Genomic DNA, 15,997 nt, shown 5'->3' with positions numbered 1-15,997 from the left:
TAGCATAAACAAGCTTGACGTTTATTTATTCATTCATTTACGTCCAGAGGTGGGCAATTCAGAGCTGGTATGGCAATCCCATGATGTCTTCAGTGATCTAAACTCCTAATTTCTTGTCCCACTCTTTTAGGGCTGACTTGGATCCTTAAGACGAGCTAAAGGTCTAAAAGGACTGCTAGAGCTCTAGTCATCATGTCTGTGTTCCAGGAGCTTACACCTTCACTTATAGGAGCTTCTCCCAAAAGTCTCCCCTGACACTTTGCTAACATCTCATTGGCCATGCCTAGTTGCAAGGGATGCTGAGAAATAGCACCATATGGCCACTCTTAATTCCAAGGGAAGATGTTGGCAAAGTGTTTAGCAAAAAATAAAAAAGAAACATAGGATGCTGGGAATTAACTGTCCACCATGTACATCATATATAAAATATGTAAATGTTTTGTCTAAATTAGATATGTTTGATTACTGTGTATTATGAGTTTTTGGAAGGTGAGAGGAAGCACACGGTCCTACCTGTTTTCCCCAGTGGGGTTTTCTTTGAATGCTGGGCAGATAGATGTTCCCACTTTTACCTCCAATCTTCGTCCTTGGGAGCTCATGAAAATAAGAGCTGACAAAAATCTTCATGAAAATCTCGCCTGAGACTCAGATGAGTCAGGCTAACCTGTGATTGGAGGGCTATTGTGAATAATACATAGGCTCCTGCCTTAATGGCGGTTTGACACTACCTTAAAAAAATATATTAGTTAAATCTCTGGGGATAGGTTCATGGATGAAGCCCAAGTAAAATCCAGTAAGCTTCAAATTAAACATGAACAAAGTGTTAAAAATAGCTTTATGGTTCAGATGTAGAATGCAGAACACTGCACTTGTATGGAATTCTTAAATGATATGGCCAAAGTAGGCTAGTTGTGGTTGAATGATCTGAGAGGTGAAGTGGCTAAACAAATGGCAATGCTGAGAACTGACCTGCACTGCAGTGAACAGTGACTATTTTACTGCATGGGCAGGAGGGATCAACCCCTCAGCTGCCCCAAATGCACAGTGTAAGCTCAGACCAGTTTATTGCTGGCTTCTTTGAAGTTCCTGCAGGAGGGCTAAAGGTCTCTCTTTCTGATATTTCCAAGTCATTGTACCAGGACTTAGGGAACAAATAGGATGAGAGGAAAGGAGAGAAGATCATTAAATTGCTTTACATGGTGCTTAGCCCAGAGCAAGAGCTCAAAATGTTGAATTCACATCCAAACACCTGCCAAGTGCTTTAATGGAAGAGTTGGGTGATGGGAGGAAATCGCAGTGGGGATGAATATCCTTTTATAGATTTTGGAAAATAGGCACTATAAATATATCCCTAAATGACCTTTTGTTAAGATAATGTAGGCTTTTAGAGAAAAAGAAAGATGCAGGAGCACAATTAAAATATAAAATTAAAGAAAAGCGCTATTCTGAATCTAAAACACAATAGGTCATGTCACCCTATTGCTGGTGATATCATATATTGCTGGTCATATCACCCTATTGCTGTCAGAGCTCCCCCTTGCCCTCCAGATAGAGAGCAAATACCTCAGAAGGATTCACAGAACTCTTCAACATCTGGAACCCGCTCGTCTCTCTGGGCACATTCCTAATTATTCACACGTGCCCTGTGTACGGTCACACGGAGTTACCTAGGATGCTCCAAAACACTCCCAGCTCTTCATGCCTCAGTGCCTTTGCATGAGCTTTCACCTGCCTGGACCTCCTTCTCCTTATCTCCCAGGACAACGCCTCCTTTTCCTTCAAGTCTTCTTCTTAGAAACCTTCCCTATCCCTTGCCAAGCACAAGTGTTTGCCTTGTCAGTGCCACGCCCAGGCACTTGATCATTAAGGTGCTTATCTGATTATTCTATTGGCTTTGCGTTCCTGGAGAGCAGGTTATTGAGCATCATCACCGTAGACTATGTAGCTGACTCGTGGCAGATACTCAAATGTTCCTGGGGGGAAACGTGAGCAAAACAGAGAAAATGAGGCAATGTTAGATATTATACCAATACAGTAAAATAGATGGGGATTTTAAAAAAGTGTTCTCAGGAGCATTATGTAAAGGAAGTGCATTAAAGACAGCAAATTTGTGTCTCAGAACTAAACCCTGATGCGAATGTTGAGGAATCAGATCAGCAAAGGATACAGTGAGGGCAGAGCATCAAGTTAGTATTTGAGAGGTGTCCCGAGACCGGGCAGAGAGAAAACAGGAAGTGAGAGTGTTCTGTTGTCAGGCTGTAAAGTCTGAAGTAGTGCAATTTCCTCCTCTTCTGCTACAATTTTTGTAAAAAGATGACAAAGTTCATTTCCCTAAAGACTTCAGGCTTGACCCTGGCCGGAGGAATGGAGAAGCGCAGCACTAGTGTTACCTAACTGAGCTCAGACTCTCAAGCAGAGCTGCTCTGAGGAGCGGGGGGGAAGGGGGCAGCCAGACGGATGTTCACCTGCCAGAGAGAGAAGACACAGAGGGTCCTTGACCTCTGCACCTGCCGCACCAGGTCCTCTTTCAGCAGCTCAGAGATACCCAAACTGCTTTTAGCTGGGACGAATTACTTTTTAACAGTCTTGAGATTCCTTTCAGGTGGGAGGAGAACGCTGCCCTAAGTGGAGATTGCAGAGTTGGCCAAGTGAAGTGAGACCATAGGACGGGGACCTGGTACCTGATGTCTTAAGGGACTGAAGCCTGGAGGGTCAGTTTGAATTGGCCTGCAGTTTTCCTTTCCACCCAAACCCCAAAGAGTGCTTTTAAAAGTGACTCTACTGCTGGGCGCGGCGGCTCACGCCTGTAATCCCAGCACTTTGGGAGGCCGGGGCGGGTGGATCACGAGGTCAAGAAATCGAGACCATCCCGGTCAACATGGTGAAACCCCGTCTCTACTAAAAATACAAAAAATTAGCTGGGCACGGTGGCGCGTGCCTGTAATCCCAGCTACTCAGGAGGCTGAGGCAGGAGAATTGCCTGAACCCAGGAGGTGGAAGTTGCGGTGATCCGAGGTCGCGCCATTGCACTCCAGCCTGGGTAACAAGAGAGAAACTCCGTCTCAAAAAAAAAAAAAAAAAAAAAAAAAGGGACTCTACCATGGCACACATTTAACTATGTAACAAACTTGCACGTCCTGCACTTGCATCCTGGAACCTATTAAATAAAATAAAATAAATTTTTAATAAAAGAAATTAGAAAATATCACTATTTTAAAGAGATGTTACTGGTCCAAATAATAGAAATATAAATATGAAGTCAATTGCTAATTACGCAGATGCAAACTTGTTTTCTTTTCTTTTTTGAGACAGAGTTTCACTCTTGTCACCCAGGCTGGAGTCCAGTGGCACGAGGTCAGCTCACTGCAACCTCTACCTCCCAGGTTCAAGCGATTCTCCTGCCTCAGCCTCCCAAGTATCTGGGATTACAGGGGCCTGCCACCATGCCTGGCTAAGTTTTGTATTTTCAGTACAGATGGGGTTTCATCATATTGACCAGGCTGGTCTCAAACTCCTGACCGCAGGTGATCCGCCTGCATCGCCCTCCCAAAGTGCTGGGATTACAGACGTGAGCCACCACATACGGTCCCAAACTTGTTTTCATTATTTGTCCATAGGCTCTGAGAAAGACTTGAAGTAAGGCAGTTTTCCATGGAAGTTGTTTAAGTGTGTCACCAATCGATATTTCTAAAATGCATCGTTTTTTCAAGTAATTACATTAGTGAATTTCATGGGACCAAAAGTTCTATCTTGTTCGTAACATTCAAGAGAAGAAATGAACTCCATATCTTAAATGGAAGCAAAAATAAATCTGTTCCCTTAATAAAAGGAAATAAAAGTGACTCTATCATTTTGCATTACCTTTTATTATATAAAGTTTCAAGTATTTTTTTGTGTCCACGTCTCCCAGTTGACACGACTTGAAGCAGAAGAATCGCCCAGTTGAGCCTGTCAATAAAAAAGAGAATAAAATGGTCGTTGTTGTAAGCCGCTAAATGTTGGGGTCATTTGTACGTAAAAGTAGATCATCAGAACAGGGTATGAGATTGGAGGTTGGAGTCAGCCAGTCGGTCTCATGCAGATTGTTAAGGGCATTGGCAGACCTGCGTTATTTCTTAGGTGCTTCTGCTTTGGGGAGCGTTAGAGTTCTTCAATCTGGATCAAATCATTCCAAAAGCACTGGACTTTTCTAGTGATCAGAGTAATTGCTGCATGTCCCAAAAGAACATTAACCCAGAATCAGAAAAGAAGAACAGGAAACCTTCAATGACAAGGATCTTCACATTGGGGCAAAGGTTACATTTTTTGGCTCACACTTTTCAAGTCTCCTAATAATACGGACATTGCTTGTTTTGGGCTGTGTGTTGTTACTGTGATGGGGCAGGGGAAGGAAAGTGAGGCAGGGAGGTGAAGTTATCGATCTGGGGCTTGTTGAACATGTCACAACAGGAGTGGGGACTGAGGTTGTAGAATTCTTTGTCAACATTTCCTCCCTGGAGCAGGGTTTGGGATGACCTATTATCCACCCTCAACCATAAGGTTGATAGAGTCTCCCCAGAGCTGGCAAGGGAGACATCTGTCTTGTTTTCACTCATACCCCCAGAAGTCAAGGAAGGGGCCAGGACTCCTGAATCAGGTTAGAAGCAGGTAACACAGGCAGAACAGTACAGAAAACGAGGACCAAGGACTTGAGATGACGTGGCCAGGCCATAATGAAAGCCTGGTTACTAATTTCAAAACCAGAAGCCTTTCTGTTGTTTCTTTCCACATTCCTTCAAATGCCTTGATTTCCCATATCCCACTTTCAAGGAACCATTACGATATTAGTCATTCACATTTTAATTGAATAAATGTTTTGGAGGAGGGTAAATTTTTCAAAAAAGATTGTTGTTTAATAGGATGCACAGGTCAAAATACAATCCAGATAAAATAACTTTGCTCTAGTGTATCTACATAATTATTTAATTCCATAGTAAAAATCATTTATGTTATATGTTTGTCTAAAACAATGTCTACTCTCTTCTACTTCCATATATGCAGGCAGCAACTCATAGGGCAAGGATGTTACCACGAGGCAAAGATCCAGGTGAAGTTGGTTTCAGCTTCCACATTCCTTAGATAGGTCTGGATTTGGCTGAGACTTTTAGGCCAACTCAGACATTCCCAGGTGTGTTGCTCCAGGTTGATGAGAATGTGAGCTCCCTTTAAGTATATTAAATCTTGTATTCCAGGGCTTCTCCCAGAAAATGCGGTCCTCCCAGGTCCTCATCTAATTTATCCCAGAGAAAGAAAATATGTCAGCTATCCACAGCTAGAGGTCTGAAATTAGGGACTAGTCCATCTCAGGGCTTTGTGCTTGGGATGAGCCGTGGTGTCACGGGCCCTCTGTGCTGCCTGCTGGCTCAGTGTCTAGGCCTGACCCTCAGCCCCCTGCCAATCTCTCCTGGTCCTCGCCTGATCTGATTCCCACCCAATACTCTTACACACCAGGCCCCTGCATCCAGCGAGCTCTTGCCCCTTCCTAAGGAGCTAGAATGGCCTCAGTCCCCCATCCCACAGATGGTAGTGGAAATCTCACTGAGGGGGTGTCACTAATTTCTCAAACCATATCCCATTGTGCATCTGACTTTGCATGTTACCTGCTGCCTGCATCTCAGGTATGCCCTGCCAGCTGGACTGGACCTTCAGGGTTATTGTTATCTGCCTGAAACAAATCCTCACTCTCTCTACCCTTTAGACTCTGAATACTGGACCAAATATTCTCCCCGACAGGGGCCAGTCTTAGTAGCAGGCTTGAGGCCATTTCAACATTGTCCATCTTGGTCTTGCAAGCATTATCATCCTCACTGGTCTGCAACTGGAGTCCAGTTGGTTCTGCAGCTGAGGCCCTCTGAGTTAGAATGTCTTCAGCTTGAAGTCACTCTAGGGCAGAACCAGAGTTTTGAATCATTCCGATGCCTCTTCCCGACTCCTGGAAAAAAATGCAAATGCTCATGATGTCTGTATTAATGCCTAAAAAATTAGCTGGTGTCTTGGGTATGACCTAGAGTCACTAGCACCTGTTCCACCTGCCCAGTTTGCTCTGATCCAGAGCGACTCTGTCTTCAGATCTCATCCCTCGATCTTCTCCTGGAACCAGACTCTTGCAGGACATTGGCTAGACCATCCATTCCCCTGGCATTCACTGCTTTGCTGGAATACACTCAGGAGTGGTGTAGCTCCTCCAGAACCACCACCTCCTCACTGCCCTGTCCAGTGCCTCTTCTTTCCCAGAGTTCAAGCCACAAGACAATGGGATCATCTAACCAGGTGTTTCCTGTCACAAGGCTCATATGAAGTTGTCTCTCTGCAAACCTAGCAGGTAAAGCAACCAGCCAGCACCTTGCTTCAAAAACCCTGATAAGAGTTCTCTTCTGGAGGGGTCAGAAAACCTCATGGCTACAGGTCATGATATAAGAAATCTTAATTTCAGATTTAGAAGCTTTCCTTCTGCTCTTTGATTGAGAAATTGCTCAGACTTTAAAACAGACCTATTTAAAGGCTATTTTTGGTGGGCTGCCTCAAGGTGCGCATGCAGAAGTGACTCACGCAGGTTTATAACGGTCACAACAAGGACAAGTAGGTAAGTGCATGGCATCCACAAATAATGTGCTTATGTTATGGAGAGAAATAGTTCATTCTCAATCAACAAAAACAGAAACCTTTCATGCTGTCACTGCTAGCCTAAAACTTAGGTCTTTTATGTTCATGGAGTCATAGATCTTAAATTATATGATATGGATGGAAATAATCAGGTAGTAGCCTTTCCTCTCCGTTTTCTTTCAGATGTGAATTTTTAATACAAATATAAGGAAATAGTGCATTGATGAAAGTCAGAATGTTTCAGTGACCAATTACGACAATTACAAATGAAATTGTTAGAATTTTCTGTTCAATGCCAACATGTGGCTTTTGCAGAAAATCATACATATTTCTTTCTTTTTTCTTTTTTCTAAGACAGAGTCTTGCCTGTCGCCTAGGCTGGAGTGCAGTGGCACAATCTTGGCTCACTGCAACCTCCACCTCCCAGGTTCAAACAATTCTCCTGCCTCAGCCTCCCTAGTAGCTGGGACTATGGGCACACACCACCATGCCTGGCTATTTTTTGTATTTTTAGTAGACATGGGGTTTTGCCATGTTGGCCACACTGGTAAGCATCCACCTGTTCTTCTCCGAATGGCCAAGATGTGGTAGTCAGCAGATTTTGCAAAAGACAAAAAGAGGAACGCAAACTTAAACAAAAGAGCATATTGGAACATGTAAAGTGAATGTACAAAGGAACTTTGGTTTTATTCCCACAAACTGGAAAGAAGAAATGAAAGCCAGTACATGGTATCTGGCTTGAAGAAGGAAACCAGGCCTGGGCTGGGGTTTCCCACATATCTCGTGCCAACAGCACAGCCCAGGGACTGAGGTTCACTCCAGTGACCTTGCTCAGGAGGAAGAGCTTGTATAATGATGCTAATACAAAAACAGGTGTCCCCAAGGTTTTCACGCAATATCTCAATCTAAGTGGCTAAAATTAAAGAGGAAAACTTTGTTTTGCAGAAATTGCACATATATGGAATTCAGAATTAGAGCTTGAGAAAAGTAAGAGCTTCCGGCCAGAGGTTCTTGGCCTGGGATCCATGAAAATAAACAAGTTAATTTCAGGGGTCTATGATTTTTTAAATTCATGTGTATATTTCAGTGTGCTTGTATTAGGTGCTTTTTTTCTGGAAAGGGGATCCATAGCTTTCATCAGATTCTCAAAGGGGTCTGTGACACCGTAAAACATAAGATTTTTTGTTTTTGGATTAGTTTTGAGACAGGGTCTCACTGTCACCTAGGCTGGAGTACAATGGTGTTATTATGGCTCCTGGAGCCTTGACCTCTCAGGCTCAAGCCATCCTTCCACTTCAGCCTCCTGAGTAGCTGAGACTTACAGGCACATGCCACCATACCTGGCTAATTTTAACATTTTTTGCAGTGATGTGTCTCCCTATGTTGCCCAGACTGATTTCAAACTGCTGGGCTCAAGCGATCCTCCCACCTCTGCCTCCCAGTGTTGGGATGACAGGCATGAGCCACTGCACCCAGCCTAAGATTCTTTACATAAGGTGATCAATTAGGAACAGATAAAAAGGCCTCATGTCATTAATTTCCTGATACAAGAAGTTGTAGTGGGGGCAGCTGGTGTGGTCAGGTGAACACTAGTGGCCCAGCCCCGCAGACTCACGAGCCCTACTCGTGCTGGGGGTGCTTTCCGAGGTATTTCACCTCTTGAGAGGGAATATTCCGCAAGCCCAGCACAAGCTGCCAGGTCTGAGCTACTTGAAGGGGGCCATCTAGGTCTCCAACACGTGGATTTTGCCTCCATTTTCAGCTCCCTTTTTTCTCCTATTTTCTCTCTGGCTTTCTTCAGCCATGACTCAAAATTAAAAACACTGGAGATTGGTGGAGGCCCCTCTCCAAGCAGGGAGTCTCCAAGCAGGGAGCCTAGGATGGGCAGGGAGTGATGGCCAGTGACTCCAAAGAGTAGAGTGGTGACATTAGCTATGAAATTCTTTGTTTATGGAATTCATTTGCTAATGTGGTAGCCTGTTTAATCACCCCCAAGAGATGTTTATGTTCTAATCCTGGAATCTGTGAATATACTATTTTCCATAGCAAAAGAGATTGTGCAGGTGTTTAGAATGGTACAGATATTGAAGTAGGGAGATTATCCTGGACTGTCTGGATAGGTACTGTATAATCATAAGCATCTATATAATTATAAGGCAGAAAGCTTGAAGTAAGAATGGGAGGCCTGATCATGAAAACAGGGGTTGGAGCAATGAGAGGAAGCGATTATGTGCCAGGAATGAAGGCAGCCTCTGAAAGCTGGAAAGGCAAGGAGATGGATTCGCTCACAGAGCCTCCAAAAGGAGTACAGCTCTGCCCATGCTTTGATTTTAGCCTGTAAGTCCCATTTTGTGTTTCTCGCCTCCAGAACTATAAGATAATAAATTTGTGTTACTTGAAAATATTAAGTTTATTGTAATTTATTACAGCAGCAACTGGAAACTGATACAGTTATTAACCATTTGATTCAAAAAGAACAAAGGGTTAAAGTAGAAGCAAGATCAGACTTCCCAGTCTACTTTGCTCTGTCCTCTGCAATATCTACAAGGGAAGACAGGCTGGAGTTCATTTAGGTCTGAGTGGTTGTTTCTCCTCACTGACTGGCTCTAGATTGTTACGCTTTCTTAGCTCTGGTGCACGTTTTTTATGTTCTGCCTGTCTCCTCCCTCACTATCTTCTTGTAGATAACATGCATGCCTCCCTGCTCCCATTTGCTTTCTTTAATCTGCTATAGGCTAAAAACCAAACAAATTATAATTGGCTTTAAAAAAAGAGAAAATAGGCTTTGAATGAAAGCTCAAGGGAATCTTCTATCAAGGAACCACATAACCTCTCAGGGTTTTACTGTGGCATCTATTTTAACCCTAAAGACACTCGATTTATTTCTTTTCACCTACATTCCCTTTCTCATCTGTGTTCAGCATAGCTGGGCATCTGGGTAAGCATTACCCACATAAACGGGGTTGTCACTGTGTTATTAGACCTAAATCTTACAAGTTTTTTGGTATCAGTCAGTGCCATGTCATACGTAGGTGGAAAGAGATGCAATTAGAAGACTGCTTACCAGTCATATTGCTGTGTGCCTCTTGATGCGTTCTGGGCCTCAGTTTCTTCCACTGTAAAATGAGCTTCATAACATCTGCCCTCTCCTCTCCCTCACTTGATCCTTACAATGGCCAGATGAGATATTACACAAAAGTGCTTCAATTGTTAGCTGCAAAGCATAATAGAATAAAACATTACTTAAAAATCACAGTGAAATTTTTATTTATCTCTCCCGTCCTTTGGATATACCAAGATGTCTTTGGGTTTGTGGTGGAAATTCCTTCACTCATTCTTTTGTCATCTGATTGATCAGTTAACAGGAGGAGAGCATGTTCCATATGGCAACTAGGGCTGGATGAAGGTACCAGACGCCCAGAAGACGGTGTGCTGTGATGAAGAAAGCTTGGGAATTATACATATCTAAGTCTGAATCCTGCCTCCACACACTTGCAATTTAACCTATCTGGTCATTTCCTTATCTACGAAATGATGCTAACGATACCTGCTAGGTAAGCCAGCTATAAAATGTAACATATAAAATATATAATATGATGCAAAATATAATATTCATTAACTAAAATGTATATAAAACTCCAGAGACGTACTAGGCATTCAATATAGGTTTAATAGGTATAATATTTGGGGACTGTGAAATCAACATATTTTTACTTTTGGTCCCCCCTTTTTCTTCTTTTGACAGAGTTTTTCTCTTGTTGCCCAGGCTGGAGTGCAGTGGCACAATCTCACTGCAACCTCTGCCTCCTGGGTACAAGAGATTCTCCTGTCTCAGCCTCCTGAGCAGCTGGCATTACAAGTGCGCACCACCATACCCGGCTAATTTTTGTATTTTCAGTAGAGATGGGGTTTTACTATGTTGGCCAGGCTGTCCTCGAACTCCTGACCTCAGGTGATCTGCCTGCCTTGGCCTCCAAAAGTGCTGAGATTACAGGCATAAGCCACTCACTGTGCCTGGCCGATCCCTACTCTTAATTGTTCTGCAGCTTTCATATTGATTGAAACTGGAGGATTCAGCATGTAACTCCTTCCGTAGACGCTTTGCCTTGGGCACCTAGGCCTGGAGATGCACTGGCCTAGGTAAGGGAAATAAAATTACCTAAGAGGGTTTCAGGTCAGACAAAATGGGGGGTGAGGAGAAGCATGTCCCTTTTGGAGGCAGCAAAGTGGAAGAAGAGGGTCAGAGACAGGTGAGCACAAAGTCAGAGATATATGACTCCTCCTCTCAGACCAAAACCAAGGTTCCCAGGTATTAGAAGGACTGAGAGGATAGCCAGGAGCAGAGGGGTTTCCTGTTTGGGATCCTAAGAGTGGTGGCTGTAGCAGAGTGGAAAGTGTGGTGTTTGGGACCCTGGGCATGGTGCCTGCAGTGAGTGGACAGTGTGGTGCAGCAGATGTGGCAGGGAGCCTGGGTCAGCATTCACAAGGCTTACATACAGCCTGTAGAAGAAGCAGAAGTTATTGCGGATGTGGCTGGTGAGGTCTGCTATTCCAGGGGCAAAGAGATCCTGTACCTATGGGGGCAGGGCAGAGTACCCAGGTCAGGGCGGCAGCAAGGACCAGGTTGAGGCCAAAGCTGTGTGGAGGGCTATGGGGTTGAGATGGAGCCCAGAGATCAACTGCAAACTCACCAGCTACAGATTTCAGTCCCAGAGGTCAGCATGGTGTAGGGGCCATCCACGTGTGGTCCTTTTCAGGATGCCGAAGGACTACAGGAACCAAATAAGTAGAGTCAGGGTCCATTCCTCCTCACTGCCCTGAACTCCCCAGTTTCCCCAAACCCAGAGGTCATCTTGAAAAGGAAGGGGTGGGAAGATCTGGACGATCAAGCATTGATGCACAAGCAGCCTGGCCACCCCAAAAAGAAGACACCAAACCACAGAGAGAGAGATATTACTAACTGGCAAGTTTAAAGTGTAACCGCCTTGCATATTATGCACGGGATGAACGGAAAATTCCTAACATTAGTAGAAAATAAGGAAGCAACCTCTTGTTAACCTAAGCAAGCTGGCAGCGTGTGCACCCCAGTACATGTGGCAACAATGATGAGGAAGGAGGGGCCTGGAGTGGGATGATCCAGCCCTTACCTGCCAGTGGGATCTCTTAGAAAGGCTTGCGAGGGATCTCAGGCTGAAGGGCTAAGGGCCATGGCAGAAGCCTGACAGGAGAGGGAGGGAGCTCAGAGCCAAGAAAGGCTGGTTAGATCAGGGAGCAGGGATGGCTTCCCAAGGCGGTTGGTGCAGTTACTGAGGCCAGGGAACATGCTCACCTTTTATAGGGAGTGAAGCTCTCCTGGGCTATGAAACTGAGCTTTAGAAGCTAGGCACTTTTCTCAGGCTTTTCTGGTTGTAAGTTACAGAAAGCCACAGGAACTGACTTGAGCAAATGCAATGGAAGGGCACTGCAGAGGCTCATAGATTCCGAGAACACAGACTGCAGGATCCAGGGAAGGCACAGGGCTGGACTGGGGACACAGTAAAGAGCCCAGGAAGAGTGTCCTTTCTATTTTCCTCTGAGCCTCTACTTCATTCTTCCCTTTGGCTTTGGACTGTCCTTGCCCTGATTTTTGTTGGGAAAGCCACTAACAGCTCCTGAGCTTACATGTTTCAGGGCCAAGTTCCTCTCTGTCTCAGTTGAAATTTGCCATGGAGGGACTGGTTTACCTCCTCCATACCCATCAATTCCGCCAGGAGCAAGGAAGGATAAGGGAACAAAACTGTGTTCAAAACAACATTGTGGATGAGAGAGAAGCAGGGAGGTACGAATAAGGGGTCTAGGCTCTACCCCAGGCAGCCAGGAAGGATCAGTCACTCTCCCCAGTAAATTAAGCCAAGTCCAGAAAGAAGGGAGAGTGATTTGGGGAAGGAGTAGGAGTGAGCAGAAGGGGTACCCACCTCCCCTTGGACTTGGGAAAACAGAGCTGGCAGTTTCCTGGCCAGGAGTCAGAAAGTGGAGCTGAAGAGGGTGGCTGCAGGACCATAGGGTACATTTTCTTTTCACTCTTTCATTATGTCACTTTAAAGAGATTAAGTGAAACTGCCAGTAAAGAAAAAAGAAAGCTAATGGTGGGGATATTGCTCGAAGGCAGAAAATTAGTTAAACATTACACTGGGATTCCACAACAGGTTGTTGTACTGATTTTCTCACAGCTCCTTAATGAGTCTTGGGAAAAAAAGATATAATTTTAATGTGGTCTTGATTGCTTTATTCCCAGGTCAGCCTGAGAATTTTCTTATGATGTTAATTATTCATTTTTGTAAGAAGCCTCCATAAATAAAAGTATAAGTACCAGGTATCCAGTGTGGCATTTCAGGAGCTTGGAGGAAGACAATGGAGAAAGTAAGAGCTGGGGAGGGGAAATCGAGAGGTGGCCAGAAAGAGAGGCTTTGATCATTTCCAGAGCCATAGAGTTGCAGAGAACTTGCTTTAGGCATTGTGTGTAATTTAATGCTCTTCAATGTCCTATAGCCTAAGACCACCTGGGACACATCTGTAGACAACAAAGTTAGGCAGATAGCAAGAGAAACTGCACACTGTGGGGAAATTTGAGGCATCTCAAAAGGGAGGATTAAAGGAAGGGCACCCAATAAAGCTTAGGGGGCTGGAGTTAGTCACAGGATGGTGTTGGCAGGATTTCATCATATTCTGTAAACTGGGGAGTTTCTAGGAAAGTAGGTGGTCTTACTTATCTTTGGGATGCATAAGTCTGTGGGGAGTTACTGACAGGTCAATTTCTCTATGGTCTTATCTGAGAACAAAATGGGCCTACAAGAGCTGGTGTTTCAAAGTTTGAACTTAGTCTGTCTGTGACGCCCACCATGGTGTGGTCGGGAGAAACTGGCCTGCTTTGTAAGTGAGGCTTATGTTTTGGAAATTGTGGTTTCTGTTTTATTTCAGCCCCTGTCATCTCCCCACCAACATGAACCCCAGTCTGCCAGTCTGCCTTTTTCATTTACTCCCTATTTTTCTATCCTGTCATTATAGTTATTCTACTGTCATGCTACATATAACATAAAGAGCCCTACAGCTGCATAACCTCCTGAGAGAGGACTTCTCTAGTTTGCAATGGAGAATTGGAGATGGTGCTCATTCACAGAAATCTAACACTTGGTAAGTCATCATCTTTTTGATCACTCCCTTCTCACAGGTCTGTATCTTAACTGTGCACATCAAATATTATATATCTTAGATTTATAAACAATTTGGCTCAACAAATGGACAGTATCAGGTAGCTATTATGAGTGCTAAGAACTATTGTCCTCCTGCTATGTTCAGTCTCTTTCTCGAGGTCCAGCCAAGACTTTAGCATGGCAGGCTGCTTCCTGGGGCTGGGTAGTCAAGAAGGGCAGATACTGGGTGACCTAGTCAAGAAGCTCAGCAGAATGACAGTGAAATGCCACCTCACACTTACTAGGATGGCTACTATTAAGAAAACACACACACAGAAAATAACAGATGTGGGCAAGCAAGCGGAGAGATTGGAACCATTGTGCACTGTTGATGGGAATGTAAAATGGTGCAGCTATTATGGAAAACAATATGGTAGAACTTCTAAAAATTAAAAATAGAATTACCATATGATCCAGTAACTCTACTCTGGGATATACCAGAATTGAAAGAATTGAAAATAAGATCTTGAAGAGATATGTGTATACTGATATTCATAGCAGCATTATTTGCTTTAGCCAAAAGGTACAAGCAAATCAAGTTTTCACTGATGCATGAATGAAAAAGCAAAATGTGGCATATCCATATGTTGGAAACGGGTTTATAATGTTGGGAAGAATCCACACTGAGACCATGGATCCCTCAGCAAGCCTAGTTTACTTCCTGCAGGAAGGGTGCAACTTGCCGTCAGTCTTGCCACAAGGGGACCCCTGAACAAAGGAACAGGGACATTGATAACTTTCATAACCTGACTCAATCACCCTATGCTGTGTCCAGTTTCCACTGGCCAAAACGGAACCTCACATTCTATGCTTGACCCAATTGGCTAAAAACTTGGAAATTTTCTGAATAGAAAAGGGGGAAAGAAGACAAGGAAGAAGAGGAAGCTACTCAGAAGAAGGCCAGGAAGCTTTCCAAATGAGGAATGGCATGTACCAGGGTTTGGAGCTTGCCCAGTTCCATTCAGACATGCTGAGTGAGTCAAGATATCTCATTTAAGAGTAGCTGATTTAGAGAATATATGTATGTATATATATATGGATGTATGTTTATGCTAATAGCAAATAATGGCCATAGAGCAATAGATTGTAACTCCTTATAATGTAGTTAAGATATAAACTTTGAAGAAGAGCTTTCTCATCTCTCACACATACAATGGAATGTAATTCAGCTTTAAGAAGGAATGAAATGCTGACATCTGTTATAACATGGCTGGACCTTGACGACATTATGCCAGGTGAAAGTAGCCGGACATAAAAGGCTACATCGTGTATGATTCCACTAGCATGAAGTACTTAGAGCATTCAAATTCATAGAGACACAAAGTAGAATGGTGGTTTCCAGGTGCTTGGGGGCAAAGGGGAACAGAGAGTTACTGTTTAATGGTTACGCAGAGTTTTGGGAAGACGAAAATGTTTTAGAGCTATGTTGGTGATGGTTGCACAACAATGTGAGTGTACTTAATGCTACTAAACTCTACACTTAAAATGTTATATTTTCTGTTGTGTGTATTTTATCACAATTAGAAAAATGTTTTTAAAGCTAAAAAAAAAGTCTGCAGGGGAAGAACCCACAAGTAGCACAAACCCAAGTCCTTGGAGGATGCTAGACACTGTGACTGAGAAAGTCACATTCACATACCAGGTCAGGGAGCATGGGACGGGGCCCAGTGCTGAGGTCAGGATAGAACAGATGATTCAAGGGATGAGCTAAAGGACACTCTTTGTTCACTGACTTTAGTGTAGTGCAGGGGTGGGTCAGACTCGAGGATACTAAATCAGAGCAGATAAGGGTTTCCCTTCTTTTTCTCCTTCTCTTCAAGAATATTCAGTGGAGATTTTAAACAGCCTAGAATTCTCCAGTAAAGTGGTCTAGGAAATAGGGCTATAGATTCCACCCTCTAAGCCCATTGAATTCATCCCCATCATAAGCAGAGCCAGATACAAGTGAGCATATAACTCCTCATGTTAGAGAGAAACTATTGCTGATGGCTGGGACATTTGGCAAAACCAGCATTTCTCGCTCTGTAATACCAGTGTTGGGAGCTTTCAAAACTAGAAGACCCAGCTGTTGTATATAGACATCAGAAGAGGTGGGATTAAGGCAGGAGCCCCAGTAGCAAGTAAAA

General features: G+C 43.9%; 1 long non-coding RNA gene across 1 annotated transcript; it reads right to left on the bottom strand.

Moving 5' to 3' along the window:
* Nucleotides 1-15,082, bottom strand: LOC105723338 (uncharacterized). Its single transcript, XR_001108805.2, has 5 exons — nt 11,334-15,082; nt 9,707-9,856; nt 5,069-5,971; nt 3,862-3,948; nt 1-1,973 (listed from the first exon to the last, which is right to left on the bottom strand). It is a non-coding gene; the product is annotated as an uncharacterized LOC105723338 (long non-coding RNA).
* Nucleotides 15,083-15,997: the final 915 nt, after the last annotated feature.

This window comes from Aotus nancymaae, unplaced genomic scaffold, assembly GCF_030222135.1.
Source record: "Aotus nancymaae isolate 86718 unplaced genomic scaffold, 86718_ANA_hifiasm-v0.15.2.pri h1tg000025l, whole genome shotgun sequence".
Lineage (NCBI taxonomy): Eukaryota > Metazoa > Chordata > Mammalia > Primates > Aotidae > Aotus > Aotus nancymaae.
Note: the sequence above shows the minus strand (reverse complement) of the source record. Positions and strands in the feature narration are given on the sequence as shown.